Raw genomic sequence first — 21,143 nt, 5'->3', positions numbered from 1 at the left:
AACATATAAATTCAGAAAACGATAAAATATAGTGGAAACGCTAGTATGGATAGCAAAACTCTTTGAAATTCAAGGGCTTCCACGTAGGGCTCGACTTTTACGTAGCTTCTTTAGGAGATTTTACAGCCGAGCCAAAATAGATTTTCTTACAAATTTCTTTGTAAGAATTTCTTTGAAGAAATTTGTAAGAAAACCTATTTAGCTCGGCTGAAAACAAATATTTGAAAACATTTTTGCTACGGTGCCTACGCAATAGATGCATATATAATGCTGGTTCTTGTTAACACAGGTTGGTTGTTAAAGTGTGGATCCATGTGTTTTCACGTATTTTGCTAAGTGTTTATTGCTGCATATCTGTTTTGTTAATACTGCGCTTTTATTTTTGTTCTCTCTCTCTCTCCCTCTTTTGCGGTTTTTATTCCGGCCAAATGTATTTTCATTCCGGCCAAATGTATTTTCATTAGCACGTTATTAAATATTATTGTTCATGCGGAGGTAATACAAGCATATTGTTGAATCAAATCATAGTTTTTAGCTTTCTTTTTGCTAGTTCTGTTTGTCGGAAATAATCGAAGTTATTAACTACTCAGTGAGTAGGAGCTCATTATTAAAGTAGCTATATTCCTGTAAATGTTTCGAGTATACATAAATTTCTAGTATACCATAGTGAGCATTATTTATGCACCTAATAACTCATTTGGATTGGTTTCAACAAATGTTTGTAATAAACCGTGTACTTAAAGGCCGGCTCATAATTTTTATCTTTTACAATAAAGAATTACTAGGTCATGTACCAATGCGCATGTACCAAGAACATGCCAAATTACTGCAATCATATATGTTCTGTTTTTCAATTTTTAGTCATTTATTGACTCAACGTATTTATGCTTTCAGCTCAATGTAAATATCACAGTCCTTTCGTTTAAAGCTGATGAACGGATGTGTTCTGCATCTCTCCATATTTCTCTGTATGGCTTATTTTGCTGTCGCTGATCAACTCTAATCAGTCGAGGATATTGAGAATTATGACATAAAGGGCAGAGGCAGCAACTCATGAAAGTGTGAGCTAATTATGTATCATGTCATTACTTTCATTTGTTTTAGCACCATCTTATCAGTTCCCTTGTTTTCTTTAGATTGTTGTTTCATTGTTTAAGTTTTTGACAACTATGATAATGATTTACTTTTTTGTGGAGGTCAGTATGTTTTAATGACTAATTTCTGCATTTGATGTTTCATTTCAACATCCATGTTTATGAGGAATTTGAACACAGGGTGAACATAATGGATGAACACAATGGATGAAAAGGATATGAGAAAGAACTACAGATTCATCACTTGAAGCTGCATGATTTGGAAAACAACAGCCTCCTAGATACCTCGAGATTATGAAGGAACTGCAAGACAACCATGAACAAGGTAAGTTGCTAGATTTTTGCTCAGGTAAAGATTGCTACACGTAAATGATGAAAATCAGTCGTTTTCATGAAATGATTCAGACTCAAAATACTTGCATATTACCGGAAGAAAGAACTATCTAAAATGTTTCATAAACATTTTAAATTTATGCTAGTAGTTTTCATATATCTGTTACAAAGTTGAATACCCTAGGACACCTATGTATTCACGTGATCTAACGTTCGCATTTTTGCGGAGTCATCCTCTCGCAAAAATTTCATGAGCGAAACTAAACTATCATAACGAACGAGCGAAAACGCGAAGTTAAATGGCTTTATTCATTGATATATACAAGAAAATCGTTATAATAAAAATGCAAACAATTGTCGTGTGTGGTTGGGCTCAATGGGAAATTTCTGGTAAACTCATTATAGCTAATACACCGACTGAGCAGCATGGCAAAGCAAATTAAGAGGATAATATCAGTTTAGTCACCAAATTTGTAACTGATGAGGATGAATGTCTGGTAGGTGAAGTCATAAATTTAAATGATAATTGTTGTAGCGATGAATTTTATTACCAACCAAAAATGATATCAACCCTCACCAGTTATGTAGTTTTGATTGTGAAGTTGGTTGTGATTTATTTTTTTCTTTTTGGGATTTGAGTGTGAAAGATATGTGGAAGTCACGGCGAAAAGGACCTAGACGTCATTGATAGTCCAAGAAACAAATGGCAGCAAGTGATCAAATTGAGTTATCGATCTCGCCCACACATTTCAGCCTGCGGTTTACAAATACGAACTAGTACCAAATTGAAAAATTTGTCTCATTAGCAAACTGGACCTGAGGAATGTAATCTGTGTTTTCCACTGCATTTATTTTCACATCACGGTATTTTCGCACTCATCAGAGCCACGAAATTAGGTTGCAGCGAAATTTTACCCTGCATGCTACACACAAATTTAAACACTAGCGAAATAAAAGTGTCCTAGGGTGTCTGTTCTCTTATATAAATAGTTATTTATGTTAAATGCTCTCATCATTGGGTATCCCAGTATTCATTGTTTGAGAGTGAAATTCAAATACAACTTGCTTTTGTCTAAAATGTTATCCCACTTTTTGGAGCTCATTTTTTTGGTGTTCCGTCTATTAAACATCTTGTAACAAGCTACGAGCAGTGCTCAGTAGCTTATCTACTTTTCATAAATTACTGAGGTTATTTTGAGGCTGAATTTACATAAAAATGGGTTTAACTATGAACACTACTGTACGATTTTACATAGTGGCTAATGGCAGTCTGCGAGACTTGATAGCGACGCGTTTAAGTCTCTCAGACTTTCTCGGTACCAAAAACATTCGTGACGCTACGTAACAGAAACTGAATTTAACTTAACTAGCTTTTTGAATACATTTACAAAACTGAGTTTTAATTATTTACTAAACTTGCTGTCGTTTTAACTTTTTGTTAGCTCATTTCTGTTTGGCGCTTTCTGCTTCACGATTGCTATGACCTTCAGCAAATATTTGAACAACTCTTTCAAAATGATTAGAGAAGATAGATCGAGCGATACTGTTCTCGAATTTGGTCGCTCACATATTTGGCTATATTGTGGTCATCGAGAAATGGGTTGTATGCTTGGATGTGAAAATTTTCTTGTATCTCCAAGAAAAAACTTGTTCGAAATGCTCATCACATCTCTATTTCCTTGTATGTTGGGGCACTTCTTATTAGTGATATTACTGTATACAACGACCATACCCTTAGTTATCAACAAAACTCATAGGATTTATTTGTCACTTTCTATGAGTTCCTCTATTAGGATCACTCTATGTTTAGGCTACAGTTGTAAGGGGATTAAAAAAATGAAGGCAGAGTTGGACAGAATTGCTAAATAATATTTACCAAGACTCAAACTCACAGACCAGCTAGAGTTAAAGCGGACGGGTATGCATAACTATAAATGAATATGTTTTCTACCTTCACAAATGGCTGACTAAACTGCATGTCTCCTCATGATGCTGACACACATTTAGTTAGAAAATGACATGTGGACTAAACATATTAGGGTTTACTGGAAGCTAAATGATAATAAGGCTAGATATTTGATTGAAAATAACTCAATTTCAGATAGTTGTGATTTCCTACTGCTATCACCGTCTTGCTACCACAATATAACTGAGTTCAAGGACTTCTGGTCAATAGTAGCCAAATAGCTTGCCATTTCATTCAACCGAATATCCAAGAAATAGTAGGAATTGTCTGCTTTTCTTCTCCTTAAAGATGAACTTACACAAAGTATTGATAGATCTGATCAGAAAGTATCAGTATTTATTATTGATTTTGGTGTTTGAGGTAATCTGACTTTCAGGGATATTTTAACATTAAAATCATTTAAACATTCATATAAAGAGACTATAGTTCGTTCAGCAGTTCCATGCGCCTTAAGCAACCGTAATGAGTAATCAACACATGTACAGTTAATTCATGAAGTGGTGAGGTGGCTGAAGGGTGTACTGGTTAGAACTCCGAAGCATAAACTGGAGTACCCTTGTTCAATTCCAAGGTGAGGTAACTTTTTTCTAACTCTCTTCGTGTGTCTGAGGACAAACGGGCGCACACTGGTCTTATTAAAATCAATATTCTAATAAATGTAAGGTTGTTGTTTCGAATTACATAAAATCTTCCATATAACGCAAAAAAATCATGTCGGTGCAAGTTTTCAAACTCAATTGGAATAACTATAATTGCAAAGCTAGATTAAAAATATTTTTTTCTGTCTCACTAAACAAAGAGAAAACTACAAAAAACTGTTCTGAATTAAACATCTTGAATATGCTATTAATAATAAGTGTATAGCAATCTATAAATATTTACATTAAAATGTGTGAAAATGTGTTAATACAAAAAAAACAATGGGCAGTTGTATTAAATTATTACTGAATTATTATATTAATTGTCTGAATTTAGTCAAAATTATGCTACTACAGTTACTGTAGTAGCACAATTTTGACTAAATTTTGACACATATATCTGCATAGTAAATCGCTGGCTGTGCTACTACAGTAATACTTCAACTTATGTGTGCTCCAACATACGAGAAACTTGAGGTACGAGCTAGCTTCTAAGCAAGTTTTATCACTAACAGACGAGCCATGATTGAGATACGAGCATGTGAGTCAGTTGCCAAGTATGTCGGAGGTGTTTTATGAGAATAGCATCACTTTGTATTTTTCAACTGCTCTGGTTATATTTTTGTACCGTGCTTTTTGTGTGCGATTTTCAGTGCAGAATTATGTGAATTAAAAGTACTGTGCGTAGCCTGAAATTTTGCCAGTAAAATGAAAGATAATGGAAAAAAAGCAAATAATAACAATTGACGTTAAATGGAAAATTATTGAAAAATATGCAAAACTAGCTTTGCCACCTGGCGTTGCCCATGTAATAGAAAAGTATTTGGACAGAAAATTGATTTTTATTTAGCATATAACAACATTTGCCATTCTAACTTTCAAAGTACTTATCATGAAAAAAGTTTTTTATCTTATAAACAATGAGAAATAGTGAGAGTTTTGCTATTAGCTAGTGTAATAATGTGAGCGAACAGCTTCTTGTGACATTACGCTCTGACCCGCGTATTGATCTGATATAATGACTTATACTGGCAGGCTAGAACTGCGACTTCCGCAGTCCAGTGGTGAGATTGGTCCAGATGAGTCCAGATTGGTGAACGGCTAGGTCCGGGATTAAATCATCTTCGGTACGAATATTTATTCCAAGATTTTAAGATCTATAGCCGGAGTCCTGACGGACTTTGAGAAATATGTATATAGTGCAATTTCCGCATATTTATGGTTCCAAAGAGACGGACAGAATGGAGTCGTGTAACCCTTAATATTTAACACAATAGCAGATTTCAACTATAGCGACATTAGCAATTAGTGACATCATTTCATGCGCCTTTTCATTACAAGTATTTTAACCGCTCTAAAGTTTTGGTTGATTTCAGCCTTGGAATGTCTTTGCAGTCAGATTACCCCAAACATCAAAGATAATCACAAGGGGTAGACAATTACTAATACTTTTTTATAAAAACTTTATCTTTCAAAGCGCTTATTTATTTGGTTAGATTAAAGACAAAGGTTATATAACCGTAATAAAGACAGTGCGCTCCTGGGTAATGATGTCCCTCGTATTCGATCTTTTCTCCTTATGATGGCACACACAATGTTTGTTTGTCCCAGTCATTGAACAGTTTTTTGGCCGCATTATATCAACAAAAATTACTATCGAGATTAAAATTTGGCAGTTTGTCGGCTGGGTTGTACTGAGTTGAACGGAACTAGTTTTTTATGCTAAAGTTTGATACTGCTTAGCGCAGTTGAGACATTTGCACATAAGACACAGGTAATGCCTTTGATGGAAACTTTACCGAGATATAATTGTGTTCCAGGACTATTTGAAAGACAGGTTGATCCATGACACGGCGGATAAGAGAATGCGATGAAATGACTATAGAAATTGTTGTCTTAACACCCATTATTATCTAATTCCAGTCTGTATTATAATCTCAGTCTTTCTTAAATGGTATATACGATATTTAACATTGCTTGTAGCTTGTCACCGGATGTTTTATGCGCTGGTTGCCGAGAAAAGAGAACTAAAAAGACCGCGATTGTATCATAAGCTAGCGCTGTTATTGGGTCAATTGTAGGCTAGGTTACGCCACTGAATTAACGATATCCGCTAAATAGCAACGCGTTCTAAATGACATCGCTTTGGGACTAAATGCAAATTAATTTCACAACTGTTTGGAATGTTTTTTATTGAGGCAATAAACATGAGAAATAGTGTAACCCTAGTGATCAACATAGTTGATTTAGTATTAGAAAAGCTTCTACTCATGATGGTGGGAGTTATGGTTTAACTACTCAGTGAGTGTTAGCTCTTAATTAAAGTGGCTACATCTGTGTATATGTTTCCAATTGGGGAAGCATAAATTATGCACCTAGTAATTAATTTTGATTGGTTTTCACAAACGCTTGCAATAAGTAGTGTACTTAATGGCCGGCCTATAATTTTTATTTTTGTATAATAAATAGTTACTAGGTCATGTACCAATGTGCATGTACCAAGAATACGCCAAATTACTACAATCGTATACGTTATAGTTTTCATATTTTCCCTTTATTGGTCTAACGCATTTATGCTTTATGCTCACTGTAAATATTACAGTCCTTCCATTTTAGGTGATGAACTGATATGTTCTGCAACTCTTTGTATGGCTCATTTTTCTGTGGCTGATCAGTTCCATCCAGTTGAGGATATTGAGAATCATGACATAAGGCAGCAAATATTGGCAGTGTGAGTTAATTATGTATCATATCATTACCTTAATTAATCTGTTTTAGCACCATCTTAGCAATTCCCTTGTTTCCTTTAATTTCAGGTTTCTTTGTTTAATTTTTTTGCTACTGCTAATAATTTACTTTTTATTGAGGAGAGTTTTGGTGTTGCATGAATTTCAATACCTAAACATTCAACTTCAGCTAGCAGTTCTTACTAGTTTATTTGAAGTACAAAATCATATATTAAATGCTATTATGGTATTGCAAGATATAGAATGCTATTCGCCGAATGCCTCAGCTCTCTCCCTCATTTCTGCATTATTCGTCATAAGTTATACTGGAAATGAGACTGTGTACAGTTAGGAGATAAATATATGGCCAATGACAAAGTTAAAGTTTAGTAAAATCCATATTAAAACTTAACTTTGGGTATGTGTTTAGTAAGCTGAACTGATTTAAGTTAAATTCAACATCTATGTTATACGTCTGCCTTGAATGTAAGAACTCTGTACGGTATGTACTGCTGCCACTGAACATGGTACATTACAATGTTACATTTTATTGCAGATGAAAAATAAATATTGCAGACAATAATCACTAAATACACAAACGTTACTGTAGGTAACTATTGTAACTAAGATTAACTCAGTATTTTGTTTTACTTTCAATATAGGCCTACCACGTACAGCATAGCATGTTTATCGAATTTTGATGATTTTAATGGGTGTGTTTGCATTAGATAACTACAAATGACTACATTTGTCCAAATAGGTAGAAAAATAACTGGCATGTCTGTATATGGATGAAATAATAAATTTTACCATTTCCATTTTACCTTATTTTTTTAGTAAGCTGAACTGATTTAAGTTAAATTCAACATCTATGTTATACATCTGTCTTGAATATAAGAACTCTGTATAGTATGTACTGCTGCCACTGAACATGGTACATTATAATGTTACATTTTATTGCAGATAAGAATCATTAAATACACTAAAGTTACTGCAGGTAACTATAGTTACTAAGATTCACTCACTATTTTGTTTTTACTTTTGATGATTTTTACTGGGTGATTTTGCATTAGATAACAGATTACAGACGAATATCTTTGTCAAAATCAGTAGAAAAAAACTGGAATGTCTCTTAATCGGATTATTGTTATTAATAATCAATTATGACTATTATTATTAATTGGATTAAATAGTAAATTTTACCATTTCCATTCTATTTTATTAATTTCTAATACCTGCTGGTTGCATTCATGATTGGCTTCTGATTGATGAAGACAATATGGCTTCCTTGACACAAAGAGCTTCTCATATAAGTAAAAGCATATTTTCCCCAGTAAATATACGTATATACATATGTAATTAATGTAAAAGTAAAAAGATCATTTAAAAGTCAATCATAATAATTCATTTGGTAGATCATTGTGTAAATCTTTGAGGTAAATCTTCTTTCGGTACCGTATATCCTCATGAAAATGCTGCCTTCGTGTATAAGCCTCACACCAAACTTTAGAGGTTGTCTTTGAGTTACAGGAATACAGCATATATAAACTGTACTCATCATTTTCACAGTCATTTAGTTTAAACCATAACTGCCCCAATCCCGAGTAGAAGTTTTGCAAATAGCAAATCAACTATGTTGATCACTAGGGTTACACTATTTTTTATGTTTATTGCCTTAATAAAGATATTGCAAACAGTTTTGAGATAAATTAGCATTTTTTCTCCAAAACGATGTCATTTAGAATGCGGTGGCTATTAAAGGCTGGTTCACACTATATCGTCATACTTCGGTGTTGATGCCACAATACTTCAGCCATCTTCGACGATAAACATGTTCACCCTATCACAAACCCATCCGCGTTTGCATAAGGAAATAGTTTGTAACATTTGATTTTTAAATTTTCACGAAGAAACCTCTTTGTTTTTGCATGCGGAAATAAAAAACTAGTCCCGCAGCCACTATCATAAATGGATATGAATAGATCATGCTATTCACCACTGTGAATTACCATCACCATAATGGTTCCCACTTTAAAGGCAGTCGTCAATGCTTGGCGAAATCAAAAAAGTTTAACAGCTGCAAACTTTCCTGACGTGTCTGCGATGCTTCGTCAATGACATCAATTCATCGTTCAATAATCGACGATCGAAAGACAATGACCAAAATGACAAGCCGAGACATGGCAATATAGTGTGAACCAGCCTCTAGCGCATATCGTTAATTTTGTGGAATATTCTAGTTTACAATTGACCCAATAACAACGCTAGTTTATGATAAAATCAGGCTTTTTGAGCTCATTTTTCTCGGCTTTCAGCTTATTAAACATCATGTAACAAGCTCAAGCAATGTTAAATAGTTTATCTACCTTTCAGAAAAGACTGAGATTATTTTGAAGATTGAATTTAGAGAATATTGGGTTTTAAAACACCCATCTCTATAATTCTAGATCGGACTAAACATCACCAACTTCTGTCCCTAAAAAGCTAGGCTATGTCACATATTTACGGGCGGAGCTTGTTGTGTCAATTGTGTTGTCTGCGAGACCGATATTGAAACACTGTAAAAAGCTTTCATCACTTTGAAAGTTAATTGAACAATCTTTATTTTATTTTGAGTACAAAATCGGAATCAGCTCTCTGATTTACCTAGAAAAGGTCATAAAAGCTGTACGGTGCAGTTCTGGTTTAAACCATAACTGTCACGAACAATTTTTATCGTACTAACTAGGTAAATAAGACACGCTGATTCCGATTTTGTATTCAAAATAAAGATTAGTCCACTAACCTTCAAAGTCATTTAGGCTTTTTTAAAGCGTTTCAATGTCCGTTTCGAAAACAACACAATCGGCATTACAAGCTCCGCCCATAAATATGTGACGAAACCTAGCTTTTTCAGAAACGGAAGTTAGGAATGTTTAGTCCGATTTAGAATAATAGAGATGGGTGTCTTAAAACCCATTATTATCTAAATCCAGCCTGTAAAATAATTTCAGTTTTTTATGAAAGGGATATAAACTATTTAAAATTGCTCGCAGCTTGTTACATGACGTTTAAATGGGCTGGACGCCGAGAAAAAATGAGCTCAAAAAGCGCGGTTTTATCACGAACTAGTGTTGTTATCGCGCTTTTTAAAAATGCAATGCTAAATAGCTAATCTACCTTTCTGAAAAGACTGATATTATTTATTTATGATATTTGAATTTATATATTAATGGATTTTAAAACACCCATCTCTATTATTCTAAATCGGTCTAAACATACCTACGTAACTTCTGTTCCTAAAAAGCTAGGTTACGTCACGTATTTATGGGCGGAGCTTGTTATGCCGATCGTGTTGTTTTCGAGACCGATATTAAAACGCTATAAAAATCCTTCATTACTATGAAAGTTAGTGGCCTAATCTATATTTTGATTACAAAATCGGAATCAGCGTGTCTGATTTACCAAGTAAATACCATAAAAGTTGTTCGTGGCAGTTATGGTTTAAGCTTTCATTTGCTGTAATATACAGTAATTGCTGCTCTAGTAGTTGCCTCTGGTTATTTACAATGTTTACTCCTTTATAGGCTGTCTTCTGGCAGGGCAAGTTGAAACTCTAAACTCTGACATGGTCTGTTGACTGGCATCACTACCTCTGTTACAGCTGATCAACAGATACAGTCCTTTGATGTTGATGTCACAGTAATTGGCATGGAGGCGCTTGTTAATGATTACGTAAACAGATATGTGTAAGGGATATTATATGAGTTTATCAGTGGGCAAGAACCTGTATCGTGTTCTGTCAGAGCTTGGTTATTGACTCGTTAATAATACTGTATGTTTGACATTGAGAAGTGTGTCAAAGGTAAGACAGTCACAATGCTTCGGGTTAATCAGTAGCATGTTAACACATTGTTATCACTTCCTTTTTGTTGAATTGTGTATAAAATTATGTACAAAATGGAAGTCACACCATATGCTAAAGTTGATGCAGTTGTTAAGTGTGTAATGGTTCATGTAGTGGGAATGCCTTTCAGACTTTTTAATATAGTCACTCCATTTAATTGATTATTTGTTGTGTGAGCCGTAATTCAGGTTAATTATTTATTCCTTTTTTCTTTTCTATTTTTAATTGCTGTAGCTTCAAATTTATTTAATTATTCTTTTTCCACCACTTACCTTATTAGACAATCAAAGAAATGCTCAACTAATTGTTTTTCTGTTTATCAAAATCTTGTTACTTGTATCCGCTTCAATGATTGCACTCTCTGCAAATATATTTCATTATTTATAAGAATATACATGTATTATTGCTTCTATTGTGGTTGAAGTAAGATCGTTGATTTTTCATTCGTATGATGCCATGCTGGGTAGTTCAGGAACAAATATCGATGTCTATGGTATTTGAGCTCACAGTTTCTGGCTTGGTAGACCAACATCCCACCACCTATGACAATTGACTGCCTTGCCATGTTATGGAATAGTTTTTCCTTTAGCTATTACACCTGAGGATATCTCGTGGAACACCAGACTGCCAGAGTGTTAGTTCCACCATAACAACAGTGTCCGTCATTTTATAGCCACGGTTCAAAGTTTGGAAAAAATCCAGGGCTTGAGATTTGAACTCATCACCTTCAGCATTATAAACCAGATTGCTAATACATGTGCCAGTCCATCATCACCCAGCCTCTTTTAACAACTCTACATGAAGTTTTTACACTTGACACTGTCTCACAGAGCACTAGACTGCCAGAGTATAGCTATTGGAGTGAACTTTGTACCAGCCTCTCTCACTAATGAGATACACTGACAAGCTTTGCTAGCATCATTAGTATAAGGCTGATGAGCTTGGCAGGTGTCACTAATCAGATACACAGACAGCTTTCACAAGAGCCACTTTGCAAATATTTTGACACGCTACATGTATGTGGGTGCTACCAGTAAATATAGATAAGTTTGGTAGGTGACATTTTTAATATGTAGAAAAGTTATATAGGCTTCAGTAATAAGGCTTGTATAGCTCAGTTGTCAAGCGCCTGGTTTGAAACTTCTGATTGCAGTCTTGAAATTGAATACCAATATTGTAATAGCTATAGCTGGACTTACTGAAAGACATACACAAATACATACAGACATTGAGAGTTATAAATATATTCATTACATTTATATATGAGTATAAACATGCAAATAATTTTTTGTTGGAAACAGAAGAAGTTAGTCCTAGTTGCTTACATAAATAATAATATATATCTGATCAGAAAGATATATTTTTCTGAGAATTATTTTATTGGAAATAACCATGATAATCCACAATCATTACTAAGCCTGAAAAAGTGTAATTTTATAATTTCATAGCTATAGAACAGTAAAAAAAAACTAAAAAGTTTCACAGTAATGTTTTAAAGCATCTACAAGCAATGCACATCATCAACTCACTTAATCTTCTTTCTAGTATCAAACAGTGTTAATTAAATATTACTGGTTTGGTTGACAAGCTGTCCGTAAACACTTCAAATATATACTTTTTAAACATAAGAATCCGTTTTCTAAGTCTATTTTTAGACTTGCATCACTTTGCTGTCAGTCACAAATAGGTCAATGATTTTATTTTTCCTGTCACTAATAGCTCTAGCCAGTTACAAGCACATTGATATTAGTATATGTAGCTAGTATAAAGCTAATTATACACTAATACACTAGATGAGGTTCATTCCTTCCCAGTATTTCCCCAATACAATCATCGGAGAACAAAACTACTATAATCTACAAGTTAATAATACAGTGTTAATAATACATTAACATAAATTGTTAGCTAGCCATTGTTGTTATTTTTACAGGTATATTTTTAATAATTATATTGTGTTTATTTCAGTTTATTTATTGCCTGAAGTACTAGAAATGCAACATTAACATAAAATGCAGAATAATAAATTATAAAATATATTATTAAGGTTGAGATTGATAGCAAAAACTATGAAAACTACTGCAATCCCCAACCTCATAAACCACTTTTATATACTTTAATACTTCAGTCGAATGGCATTAGTCCATTGTAATTTACATTAACTCTTGTTTAAATGTGACACTCCCTAAAATCGCTAAAAAGGTACCAGGTCTGTTTGTTTCTCCATAATCAAACTTACTGTGTTAAGAAAAATGCACGGTGCAAGATTTGAACTCAAATATTAAGTTTTGCAGAATGGCAAGCCAACCCCTGCAACAGTCAGCCACCTTGTATCCGTATAGTATACTTGTGTGCTTAGTTATTACACAAAGTAACCGTCACGCCGCTCGAAATTGGCAGAATAGTAGTATATGATAATAAACAGTCAAATTCATAACCATTATACTGGCAAAGTGCCAAATTTAGAGTATTCCAATTCCCAATTACTAATTCCTATATCAGCTATACATTTATGTATACATGAAAATAAATAAGCCCATATTTCAATCAGAAGCATGATAGGAAATATTATGACTATCTTATCAACCTTATTATAGTTGAGATGAGTGCTTCATAGACTATTATATTACAAGTGAGCTCTTAATAGTCAGTGTGTCTTAATGAACACATCCTGCTCTTGTTTACCTCCTACTAACAACTTTAAACTTTTATTAAAATAAACATAGACAGCTGGTGATACTGCTGCTCCTACTAGAGTGAAAATTTATTTTTATCGCTGCAGTTGTAAAATTTTTATCACTTTTCAAAATAAGTATTTATAAAACTTTTGATTTAAAGCCAATGTGTAAATGAGACTAATTTACCGAAACGAAAAGCTGCCGATGAAACAAAGTTTGGTATAGCCAGTAAACGGTTACTATTCAGGAAGTGGAATAATTCTCCTGAGTGAAAATACATTTTATCACTGCAATTGAGAGCATATTTTTTAAATAAATACTTACACTAGTTTTAACTTAAGTTTATTATGTAAATGTGACCGATTAACCAGGGAGCTAATATTATTTCTCTTAAAAACAGTAGAATAATTTTCACTCAAATGTTGAATACACGTAAAACACCTGAAAGATTAAGTATTGGTATTTTTTGTAGAGATTAAAATTATTAATGAAATATTTGGTAAGGTTTTCATGAAAAAGCTAGCTAGCTTAGTTTAGGCATTTCATTTGTAAATCAGGAAAGTTTCTTATTCTTATTATTGTTTATTAAACATATAATTTTGACAAACTAAATACAAATTAAATAAACTAAAAAAATTACATGGTGTAGTACTAGATCACATTTTAGTTTTAATGACAAACAACATTTCTTGGAAGTTGTGTTCTCCTGCATAGCGAGAATAAATATAGATGGAAAAGTTTTTAGTTACTAAAGTTGTTTAGCATAAGCCGTGTTTTGTTCAGAAAATAATTACAACGTAGTATAAGTAAATGGGCCAGGTTTTGGAACACTGACACGCATAAAGGGCTAATATTAATTGAACCTGCTTTTTCCTAGTCCAGTTATGAAACTAAGCAACAGGAGAAGAAAACTTCTGTTGGGAGCAAAGCAAATTTTTGTAAAATTTGAACTGATGATGTTTGTAAGCCCTTGGTGGAATTTGCAATTTATAGTATTAACTGGGAATACATTGCTATTATTTCACTGTTAATGTTAAGTTCTGTTAATTATACCAACTCTTTAGCAAAGCTTGTGTTCTGTGGTGTACACACCAACTGCTGATAAATATACTATAAAGTTACTTGTGCACTCTTTCATTATGTATTGTGTTTATTTTCAGTTAACAAATTTTGAAACTGTAATAAATTGTAGTTGCAACCTGTTAATGCTTGGTTAGGATATTCAAGTGCGATTTTATCATTCAGTGAACTTAGTTATGTATTTACCTAGGTTCAACTTTTTACCTATTGAGAGGTTTTGCCTTGTGCATTTTTAAATGCATCACTATTATCAGCAAACTTTGCAGTTGTTTAAAAAAACGTTTAACAAAACAGATTTACTGCTGATACAAAAATTTATTTGTTTACTGTAAAACTAATTGACACTTTCTTCTTTCACTAGTATGGTTCATAGCCTGGAAACTGTGATGCTTTAGGTCTGTATTGGCCCTTTATGCCATTTTTCTATTCAGCTTTCAGCCTTATTGCGCTTTTGTTCTTTCACAAAGTTATTTACCAACAGATTATGCGTAAATTTGGACAATTTTTATTATTATTATTAAAATGCAAATTATAGTCTATAAAGCTTTGAATCTTTCAACCTTGCTAGTCAAAAAGAACTAGTCATCGTATTTCAAGGAACTGGAAAGAAGAGAGTTTGTAGAGACTCTTAAGAGACTCTTAATGAGGATTAAAAGTGCACTCATAGAGACTCTGTATTTTTCAAGTGTTACTGTCTATCAGACCTTAACTTATAGCATTTCTTACTATGATAAGACTAAGATATTCTTTTATCTGCAAAAAAACAAACTCTAAGACCATTATGAGAAAAAAAAATGAACTGCACTGAAATCAGACCGGGGTATCAATATTCCCAAACAGCCACACTACCCGCTACACCGCTGAATCACACTGCTGTAACATGACATAATTGTGCATATAGGTATTACACATGATATTATACAAACCACATATTTATTGCTACTGTACCAGCTTTCATAAAAAATTATCGTTTCGTTATGATTAGTTTTATTTATATCTCATTAAATACATGCAGGGACAGGACATGCAAAATATTTTTATTGTAGTTTTGCCAAATGTATGAGTTAGTCAGATTATTCCCACATACATCCATCAATACACAGAGACATGCTAATAAGTATGGCTAACTTGTTTAGGAACAGAAATGTGAGCACCACACTAACAATAAGTACTACCCAATAAAATCAAGCTGTTTATTTGTTACGGCTCAGATGATGAATGCCATCTTCAAACTTAAATACCTCAGTTTTGATTGATAGTTGGATATATTAGTTGTCAAACATCGAGCTTAGACTCCATCCTCGACTATGAAATGTAAAATGAGTATTTTAATTGAAGTGATGGTTTAATGCAGCAGAATAGTAAAGTAAACATGCATGCTTACAGTGCATCTCACTATTCTCCTATTTAGAAAAAATAAGGCTAACTTCTGCACAGTGAAAGTTTTGGTCAATGATCTTAATTGACAGAACATGTATAAGCTAATTTTGATTTAAAATGACCGGAAAATTAATATTCTATATGCATTTCTCCATACTTGAAAATGCACAATGTGTTTTCATGATAGGTATTGAAAGCATTTGGTGTTTCTATCTGCATGTTTATTTGTATGTAATTTGGAGCATACATTAAACTACCTTTGATGAGATGTGGTCAACAAGTAATCTACTTTCTTATCTTCAATTAAGTTTGCAAAATTCAGTAAAAGAAATGGATTATTTTATGTTCCTATTAAATATGATATATTAAAATACCAATGTATTGTTGAATACATTACTTGATTTTGGGTCAAACTTGTGTTTGGATTATTAGTAGTGCTATTTTTTCGTCTTAACTTTTAAAGACACAAAAGGAAGTAGGATCCGGCAAAATTTTAATTAAATTCATTGGAGATACTGTAAGGCTTGTGAGAGTTTACTTTAAAGAATCACTTTAATAATTGATTATTATTGATTATTGGTTAATTATGACAACTGAATAGGACCTTCAAAATTGTTTATGAATGTTTGCTAGCACATTTATTAGTGGTTGTCCACTATGATAATTGGAATTTGGACTCAACTTTCAAATACTTTGCAGACTTGTCAGCAAGTCAACTTTAGGATGGCTGACACATTGAATTCTTTAAAACTGGGTTTGAGCTTTCCAAATGGTAAATCTCTTATATAAATAGTTATTTATGTTAAATGCTCTCATCATTGGGTATCCCAGTATTCATTGTTTGAGAGTGAAATTCAAATACAACTTGCTTTTTTCTAAAATGTTATCCCACTTTTTGGAGCTCATTTTTTTGGTGTTCCGTCTATTAAACATCTTGTAACAAGCTACCAGCAGTGCTCAATAGCTTATCTACTTTTCATAAATTACTGAGGTTATTTTGAGGCTGAATTTACATAAAAATGGGTTTAACTATGAACACTACTGTATGATTTTACATAGTGGCTAATGGCAGTCTGCGAGACTTGATAGCGACGCGTTTAAGTCTCTCAGACTTTCTCGGTACCCAAAACATTCGTGACGCTACGTAACAGAAACTGAATTTAACTTAAATGACTAGATTTCTAAATACACTTACAAAACTGAGTTTTAATTATTTACTAAACTTGCTGTCGTTTTAACTTTTTGTTAGCTCATTTCTGTTTGGCACTTTCTGCTTCATGATTGCTATGAGCTTCAGCAAACATTTGAACAACTCTTTCAAAGTGATTAGAGAAGATAGATCGAGCGATACTGTTCTCGAATTTGGTCGCTCACATATTTGGCTATATTGTGGTCATCGAGAAATGGGTTGTATGCTTGGATGTGAAAATTTTCTTGTATCTCCAAGAAAAAACTTGTTCGAAATGCTCATCGCATCTCTATTTCCTTGTATGTTGGGGCACTTCTATTTAGTGGTATTACTGTATACAACGACCATACCCTTAGTTATCAACAAAACTCATAGGATTTATTTGTCACTTTCTATGAGTTTCTCTATTAGGATCACTCTATGTTTAGGCTGCGATTGTGAGAGGATTCAAATAATTGAAGGCAGAGTTGGACAGAATTGCTAAATAATATTTACCAAGACTCAAACTCACAGACCAGCTAGAGTTAAAGCGGATTGGTATGAATAACTATAAATGAATATGTTTTCTACCTTCAGAAATGGCTGACTAAACTGCATGTCTCCTCATGATGCTGACACACATTTAGTTAGAAAATGACATGTGGACTAAGCATATTAGGGTTTACTGGAAGCTAAACGATAATAAGGCTAGATATTTGATTGAAGATAACTCAATTTCAGATAGTTGTGATTTCCTACTGCTATCACCGTCTTGCTACCACAATATAATTGAGTTCAACGACTTCTGGTCAATAGTAGTCAAATAGCTTGCCATTTCATTCAACTGAATATCCAAGAAATAGTAGCAATTGTCTGCTTTTCTTCTCCTTAAAGATGAACTTACACAAAGTCTTGATAGATTTGATCAGAAAGTATCAGTATTTATTATTGATTTTGGTGTTTGAGTTAATCTGACTTACAGGGATATTTTAAGATTAAAATCGTTTAAACATTCATATAAAGAGACTATATTTCGTTCAACAGTTCCACGTGCCATAAGCAACCGTAATGAGTAATCAACACATGTACAGTTAAATCATGAAGTGGCGAGGTGGCTGAAGGGTGTACTGGTTAGAATTCCGAAGCATAAACTGGAGTACCCTTGTTCAATTCCAAAGTGAGGTAACTTTTTTCTAACTCTCTTTGCGTGGCTGAGGACAAACTGGCACACACTGATCTTATTAAAATCAATATTCTAATAAATGTAAGGTTGTTGTTTCGAATTACATAAAATCTTCCATATAACGCAAAAAATCATGTCGGTGCAAGTTTTCAAACTCGGTTGGAATAACTATAATTGCAAAGCTAGATTAAAAATATTTTTTTCTGTTTCACTAAACAAAGAGAAAACTACAAAAAAACTTCTGAATTAAACATTTTGAATATGCTATTAATAATAAGTGTAAAGCAATCTATAAATATTTACATTAAAATGTGTGAAAATGTGTTAATACAAAAAAAACAATGGGCAGTTATATTAAATTATTACTGAATTATTATATTAATTGTCTGAATTTAGTCAAAATTGTGCTACTACAGTTACTGTAGTAGCACAATTTTGACTAAATTTTGACACATATATCTGCATAGTAAATCGCTGGCTGTGCTACTACAGTAATACTTCAACTTATGTGTGCTCCAACATACGAGAAACTTGAGGGACGAGCTAGCTTCTAAGCAAGTTTTATCACTAACAGACGAGTCATGATTGAGATACGAGCATGTGAGTCAGTTGCCAAGTATGTCGGAGGTGTTTTATGCGAATAGCATCATTCTGTATTTTTCAACACCTCTGGTTATATTTTTGTACCATGCTTTTTGTGTGCGATTTTCAGTGCAAAATTATGTAAATTAAAAGTACTGTGCGTGGCCTGAAATTTTGCCAGTAAAATGAAAGATAATGGAAAAAAAGCAAATAATAACAATTGACGTTAAATGGAAAATTATTGAAAAATATGAAAAACTAGCTTTGCCACCTGGCGTTGCCCATGTAATAGAAAAGTATTTGGACAGAAAATTGATTTTTATTTAGCATATAACAACATTTGCCATTCTAACTTTCAAACTACTTATCATGAGAAAAGTTTTGTATCTTATAAACAATGAGAAATAGTGAGAGTTTTGCTATTAGCTAGTGTAATAATGTGAGCGAACAGCTTCTTGTGACATTACGCTCTGACCCGCGTATTGCTCTGATATAATGACTTATACTGGCAGGCTAGAACTGCGACTTCCGTAGTCCAGTGGTGAGATTGGTCCAGATGAGTCCAGATTGGTGAACGGCTAGGTCCGGGATTAAATCATCTTCGGTACGAATATTTATTCCAAGATTTTAAGATCTATAGCCGGAGTCCTGACGGACTTTGAGAAATATGTATATAGTGCAATTTCCGCATATTTATGGTTCCAAAGAGACGGACAGAATGGAGTCGTGTAACCCTTAATATTTAACACAATAACAGATTTCAACTATAGCGACATTAGCAATTAGTGACATCATTTCATGCGCCTTTACATTACAAGTATTTTAACCGCTCCAAAGTTTTGGTTGATTTCAGCCTTGGAATGTCTTTGCAGTCAGATTACCCCAAACATCAAATATAATCACAAGGGGTAGACAATTACTAATACTTTTTTATAAAAACTTTATCTTTCAAAGCGCTTATTTATTTGGTTAGATTAAAGACAAAGGTTATATAACCGTAATACATATAAAGACAGTGCGCTCCTGGGTAATGATGTCACTCGTATTCGATCTTTTCTCCTTATGATGGCACACACAATGTTTGTTTGTCCCAGTCATTGAACAGTTTTTTGGCCGCATTATATCAACAAAAATTACTATCGAGATTAAAATTTGGCAGTTTGTCAGCTGGGTTGTACTGAGTTGAACGGAACTAGTTTTTTATGCTAAAGTTTGATACTGCTTAGCGCAGTTGAGACATTTGCACATAAGACACAGGTAATGCCTTTGATGGAAACTTTACCGAGATATAATTGTGTTCCAGGACTATTTGAAAGACAGGTTGATTAATGCCACGGCGGATAAGAAAATGCGATGAAATGACTATCGAAATTGTTGTCTTAACACCCATTATTTTCTAATTCCAGTCTGTATTATAATCTCAGTCTTTCTTAAATGGTATATACGATATTTAACATGCTTGTAGCTTGTCACAGGATGTTTTATGCGCTGGATGCCGAGAAATGAGAACTGTAAAAACAGCGATTGCATCATAAGCTAGCGTTGTTATTGGGTCAATTGTAAGCTAGGTTATGCCACTAAATTAACGATATCCGCTAAATAGCAACGCGTTCTAAATGACATCGTTTTTGAGACAAAATGCAAATTAATCTCACAACTGTTTAGAATAGTTTTTATTGAGGCAATAAACATGAGAAATAGTGTAACCCTAGAGATCAGCATAGTTGATTTAGTATTAAAAAAGCTTCTACTCAGGATGGTGACAGTTATGGTTTAACTACTCAGTGAGTGTTGGCTCATAATTAAAGTGGCTACATCTGTGTATATGTTTCCAATTGGGGAAGCATAAATTATGCACCTAGTAATTAATTTTTGATTGGTTTTCACAAACGCTTGAAATAAGCAGTGTACTTAATGGCCGGCCTATAATTTTTATTTTTTATAATAAAGAGTTACTAGGTCATGTACCGATGTACATGTACCATGAATACGCCAAATTACTACAATCCTATATGTTATAGTTTTCATATTTTCCTTTTATTGGTCTAACGCATTTATGCTTTATGCTTTATGCTCACTGTAAATATCACAGTCCTTCCATTTTAGATGATGAACTGATATGTTCTTCTGCATCTGTTTATACAGCTCATTTTACTGTGGCTGATCAGTTCCACCCAGTCGAGGATATTGAGAATCATAACATAAGGCAGCAAATATTGACAGTGTGAGTTAATTATGTATCATATCATTACTTTCATCTGTTTTAGCACCATCTTAGCAATTTCCTTGTTTCCTTTAATTTCATGTTTTTTTGTTTAATTTCTTTGGCAACTATGCTAATAATTAACTTTTTTGTTGAGGAGAGTTTTGGTGTTGCAGGAATTTCAATACCAAAATATTCAACTTCAGCTAGCAGTTCCTACTAGTTAATT

The 21,143-nt window shown here is 33.4% G+C and overlaps 1 long non-coding RNA gene across 4 annotated transcripts; it reads left to right on the top strand.

Annotated features, from left to right (window-relative positions):
• The first annotated feature begins 141 nt into the window (after positions 1-141).
• LOC137396319 (uncharacterized) lies at positions 142-20,936 on the top strand. 4 transcript variants are annotated; one of them, XR_010978529.1, is made up of 5 exons: positions 142-289; positions 929-1,061; positions 1,275-1,419; positions 17,396-17,504; positions 20,857-20,936. It is a non-coding gene; the product is annotated as an uncharacterized lncRNA (long non-coding RNA). The 4 variants fall into 4 exon arrangements; XR_010978527.1 differs by having other exon boundaries at positions 20,818-20,897; XR_010978528.1 differs by having other exon boundaries at positions 895-1,061; positions 20,818-20,897.
• The last annotated feature ends 207 nt before the right edge of the window (positions 20,937-21,143 follow it).

The sequence above is a fragment of the Watersipora subatra genome, chromosome 5 (genome assembly GCF_963576615.1).
Source record: "Watersipora subatra chromosome 5, tzWatSuba1.1, whole genome shotgun sequence".
NCBI classification, from domain to species: domain Eukaryota; kingdom Metazoa; phylum Bryozoa; class Gymnolaemata; order Cheilostomatida; family Watersiporidae; genus Watersipora; species Watersipora subatra.
The sequence above is the reverse complement of the archived record's forward strand: the minus strand, read 5'-3'. Positions and strand labels throughout refer to the sequence as shown.